Raw genomic sequence first — 6000 nt, 5'->3', positions numbered from 1 at the left:
TGTGGAGAAAAAGAAAGAAAGAAATCATCTTTTCACTGAATATGTAGAAATGAAGTGATGATGACCTTGATCTGCTTGGAGAATAAAAAGCTTCAACAGTGGATGAGCTGAAAAGAAGCCCTGAGAAAAATACCAGCGGAGGATCTGGTCGATGTGGAAATGAATAGCAGATAGTGGCAGTGATGCTTGGTGTAATTTGTGTGGGGTGGCGACGATTTAGGGCTGAGAAGAATGACACTGAAAGCAGCTTCTGTCCGCACTGTGGAGCAGAAGCCATTACTGGCTATAGTGTTGTCAGGCTTTCAATCAATGTATGAAAAGCCAGTATCTCTGTGGAAAGAATGAGGCAGAATAAATCATGACGGGGGCAGCAGTTGAGTGAGTAGGTGTTCAAAAGCAATGCAGTTGTCTGGAAGGAATTGTCTGGTTTTTATCCGAGCCGCTGGCCTTGCCACATTGTTTGTGGTAATGACGGTTTTCTTTGCTGATTTACAGCGTCTGCAGCGCTGACTGAAGTCACTGCGACTCAATTTACACAGTCTGGTTTTATATCTGCTCACTACTTGTCAGAATAACGTTATTAAAGGACTCTTATAATGAATTTCACGTGTTGAAGACTAAATCACAGAGGTGAAGCCAAAAAACACACAGTCTTCATTTTTAGCACAAACTAATCCACATTATTTCATAGTAAAATTAAACTTTCCTGCATTTTTCCACAAACAAAATTCAATAATTTGTCAGAAGAAAGTTGACTTATATATACCTAGTTGACCTATAAAATACAACACAAAAACATTTGAAATCAAATCTTTTTTTAAATCTAAAATTTTAATATTGTTTTTTTAAATATGTTTGCAAAGCTTGATGTTGTCAGAAAATGTCTAATCACACTTGCTCTAAACATTTTTCTTTTAACTCATAACCAAACAATATATCAATGTGAAGGTGAACCTGAAAGAGCTTTACTGAAAGATTAATTCAGTTATATAACAGAATAATATCTCTATAATCAAAAACAGTTCTCAGAAGTTACTCAACATGATTTATTTATTATTATTATAATATATGATATAAATCCATGGAATTCAACAATAATAGAAATAAAGGCTTCTTCTGGGCTGAACTGTCTCTGGAAGAGTAACCAGATAAATGAAAACTATAAAATTAGATGTTGAAAAGCCATTTTGTTTTTAATGGCGGTATCAAAACTGCCTCACAATTTATCTAATAATCAAGATACCTCAATGAAACTTTCAGGGAAGGTGTATCTCTTTATACTCTTCAATCTGAAGGAATAATAATATATATTTTAAGTTTGTTCTTGGGCTGAAATAAATTTGATAGTATTAAGATTGGAGCTGCCACACCCTACTACCAGACTACTGCATACTACATACTACCACACCATATTAATTGTATTAGTCACTTTTTATTCGCATACATGTTTTTTTCAATAACATGGTAAATGTGTGTCATGTATTTTTATTATATTGGTCAATAACAAATCAATTCATGTCCCTGTTCCTCCTCCTTTTCCTAATCCTATTCGGTCAACTTTTTTTCTGAACCATAAAAAGTTACGAAACTTTGGGATTAGAAAGTCAGAATAATAACAAATACGTTGTTTTACCTTTCAAAAGCGTCACTTAATCCGTTGAAGTTGTTTTTATGTGTTGAAGTCAAGTGAGATTTTAATACGTTTCAGTGACGATCTGAATGTTGACGGAAGTGAAAAATTCAAAATGAGTTTCCCCGACTACATAATTCGAGTGAATCCCAAGGAATTACGCAACGCTATCCAATCAAAATGCATATTTTCCAGGTAAGACGCAGCTCGTCACTGTCCAAAATTCGGATCGCGAATCGGGAAGAAAATAAAAGCCGCGGTCTTCACATATCTACACTGCCCCATACAGGTTTGGCATGCTCATAGTAGCTCTGAACCAGGACCGAGGCTGAACAAGGCTCGGTAGGTAGAGCGGTCGTCTCCCAATTGGAAAGTTACAGGGAATCAAACCTGTAACTTTCCAATTGGGAGACTGCCTGCCTATGCCAAAGTGTCCTTGGGCCAGACACTGAACCTCAAACTGCCTGGGTGAATGCAGTATGAGAGTGAGTGGTTGGTGGTGGTTGAAGAGGCCGATGGCGCAGATTAGCAGCCTCCCTTCCGTCGGTCTGCCCCAGGGCAGCTGTGGCTATATACGTAGTTTACCACCATCCAGTATGGAATGAATGAATAATACAATGTAAAGTGTCTTTCAGTGTCAAGAAAAAGCACTATATAAAAGAAACATACATATGCAAGGGGGAAATATCAGTTTTTGTAAAAACTCGGGTACGTGTTCTGTGTCTTGCTGCCAAATCGCTCCAGCTTTTTCTTCTGTTTCAAGTCTCATGGTATTTTTTTTATACTTTTTCTGTCCGACCAAGATTCTGATCCTCCTCTGACTTTCAAGATTTGTGACCTTTGCTTGCACGACCTCGGCTCAGCTACAGCTTTTTCCACCTTCTCTTTCCCCTTAAGATCTAATAAAGAGACACCATCTTGCAATCTGAAGTTTCCGTCTTTGAGTCCTCGTTTCACTCATGACAGTAGGTCTAAGGAAGCATGAGCTGGAATAGTTATTCTTCATAAAATGTTTATAATTGTTAATGTTTTCTGATGTTTTCTTTGTACAATCTGTCAAAATAAAGATACTAGGAACATCATTTACCAGGAATTGTTTTTTTCTTTAGTACAACCATTTTGTGCCTCCATGATTCTTCACTCCTTTGCAGGGAGAGATGTGGCAGTGCAATGTGGGAGTTTTCCTGGCAGCGTTTGACAGTTACTGCAGGACAGTGGAGCCATCTTTCTCAGTTCTCCTCACTTCTACAATTGAGAGCACATAGCACCTTCCAGGAAGCACCATTTCCTTGGTACATAATTAAGCCTCATTCAACAATACTGCATGACTAATGCTGACAATTTTACACCAAGCTCTTCACAGGCATTACACTTCCCTCGATGATGCAGAAAACTGCTCAAAGTGCTTTAATTGAAAGAAATGTGTACACCAGAAGATGGAAGATGATAATTCTTTAGGCACATGCTCAGAAAGACTGAGGGAAGCTAAAAGGAGTTTTGTAGAAAGTTCATGGAGCTCAGCAGAAACGGATGTGGCTCGCTGAGCTGTTGCTGGTCATTTGTTTGGCTGGAGACACTCTGCAGCTTGTCTGACGGATCTGAAGGTAAATAATCATGCTGCTGATTTCTTCTGACAAGATTCTGTGTCTTTACTCTGCATTTGCATGTTTTATATTTATTACTGCAGGAATGGGAGCCTGGGGTGTACTGTCACTGTCACTGTTAACTTGGTCAGTATATTATAAGCATAGTGTTCAGCCTTAACACAATTCCTGCCCTTTATCATTAATTCACATTCCTTCTCAAACTCTGTCCCCGTACAAGACTCTATATGAATAAAGAGGTGTACTTTGAAATAAATAACCAACATTATGAAAATTTGTGATATTTCAATCCTGCCTTTAAGGAAATGAGTTAATGTTCAAAATAATATTTGTACAGCTCCAAATGTGACAGCATGAATGTATTCAGCCCTGCTCTCTGACACGTTTAATGCCTGAATGAATAATCCTTTAAATGGAACAGACAAACAAAGGAAGGAGCATGTTTGACAGGAGACTTGGTGACCTCATGTTTCCACTCAGTCATACAGGACGGTTTGATTTTGTAACAGCAGACTGTGATCGTCTCAGTTGTCAAATCCTCACTTTGAAGCAAATGGCGTTATTAAGCCTAAGCTCAGTTCACACTGGACCGAAGAGAGGAGACATGATGCAGGGCTGCACACAGCTCAACACACACTTCAATAACACACAGCTCAGCAGCTCCACAATTCGCCAACACACACACCTCACCAACACGCAACTCAGCAACACACACAGCTCAGCAACACATAATGATGGAATCCCACTGTCACCTTAATTCTAAAATTCTGGAAAAGTTGTTTCACTCACTATGTAACCATTTATGTACAAACGACCTGTTTGAGTCTTTCCAGTCAGGTTTTAGATTCATCATAGCACAGAGACACTCTGGTCTAACTTACTAATGATCTTATCATGGCCTCAGACAAAGGACTGGCCTCTGTCCTGGTCCTGATCTGGTCTCTGTTCTGGTCCCTGATCTGGCCTCTGTTCTGGTCCTGATCTGGTCTCTGTTCTGGTCCCTGATCTGGTCTCTGTTCTGGTCCTGATCTGGTCTCTGTTCTGGTCCCTGATCTGGTCTCTGTTCTGGTCCTGATCTGGGGGCCTCATTTATAAAGGTTGCTTACGCACAAAATGGGCCCTGAAAGATGCGTACGCCACTTGTCACACAAACTTTGTGATCTATAAAAATAAACTTGGCGGCAGAATGTGTGTACTGGTACGCAAACTTTGAATCTTGCACACGCACATCTTGGAGACAGGGGAACCTGATAGTGCTGATTGTGAGGTGGAGAAACGAAGCAAGATTCATCTCATACATTTATTATCTTCAAATATCAGACTTATAGATCCACGTAATCATAAACATCCAAGCTGCAGTGGTATAGATGTTTCTTTAGTGGAACATTACAACTGAATCAGCAGCACCATGTTCATATGTCATAGTTTCATCTTCAAATGATACAGAGCGGTGGATAGAACTGATTGATTATCAATTGTGACAAAGTGTGTAACAATCAGTCTAATTTCAGAGTAAGCACATAAATAGTGCGGTGACAGCCGTGAGTAGAGCTGCAGTGTGGATGCACCGGCGTTGTGTAAAACCTGATTCCCGTTCACGGGAGTGCACACTGGCTGTCGATGGGGATGTCTGTTCTGTTCCAGCTGCTTTTATTGGGATTTACAGCAATAACGTACAAATATACTAAACTGTATCCACACAGTAACAACTAAAGTGAGTCTCTGGGAAAGTCTCAGGCAAAAAAAAACTGCAATTGAGATGATTTACCAATGGGTTACATGTAAAATAAAGAAATCATAGATTTTATATTGCTTATTTTATTGTGATATGTGATACAGTTATGTATATTTTTACGTCATGGCTGTAAATCCTGATAAAAGCGTGGACGGGAATCACTTTTTGGCACAACACCGGTACGGTCATGCGCTCAGGACAGACTGCTGTTGCAGACAGATGACCTCCTGTTAGGAGAGATGTGTTTTGTCTTATAAGAACAATGTACAAAGTTCGTTGGGTACTGTGACACCACTCTTTGTTTTGTCTTGTGCAAAGTCAACAGACAGGCTCCCAGGATATTGTGAAGACCATTCTCCACTCTTGTAACCTTCAGAAATCAAGGGAGCAGACATGCACCTCAGACACCTGGCATATTTCAAAACAATTCAGTTCCTTTAAAGGAGACAAATCATGCTTTTAAATCCTTCCTTTTTACATATAAATCATACAGTTGTGGTCTATATAAAGCGGAACTGCAATGCTTGGGTCTGAATTCCTCATTATTAGAGCTCCACAGGCCCCTTTTCTACCCCTTTTCTGATGTGCTTCTGAGAGCAACTCGTTTTGGGGCGGTCTCTTCAAATGCAAATGAGACACTTCATACCCCGCCTCCTCTCCAGGTTGCAGAGGTGACACTCGGTTCAACTCCACCCTGTTCGGCCATCTTTGTAGTTTGATAGAACAGATACAATTATCTAGCGGCGCAGAAACTTTATATTCACACATTATTTACAAAATGTCAACAACGGAAGATTTGTCCATCCAGCCATACATGTTGGAGCCAGAGTCGGACCCGGCGGAGCGAGATGAAAATGACGATGATGCACCTGAAGAACAACGTCTTCATATGGATGTAACGCAATGGTGTGTTACTATATTTACACTAACTTCTCCATCCATGCCCACTACTACAATACTGCCTGTATTACAACGACTATTTAACACAGAAGTTACATTATAATCTAAAACGAGCACACAGCGCTAACATA

Source organism: Lipophrys pholis (genome assembly GCF_963383615.2).
Source record: "Lipophrys pholis genome assembly, chromosome: 3".
Classification (NCBI taxonomy): Eukaryota; Metazoa; Chordata; class Actinopteri; order Blenniiformes; family Blenniidae; genus Lipophrys; species Lipophrys pholis.
Note: the sequence above shows the minus strand (reverse complement) of the source record.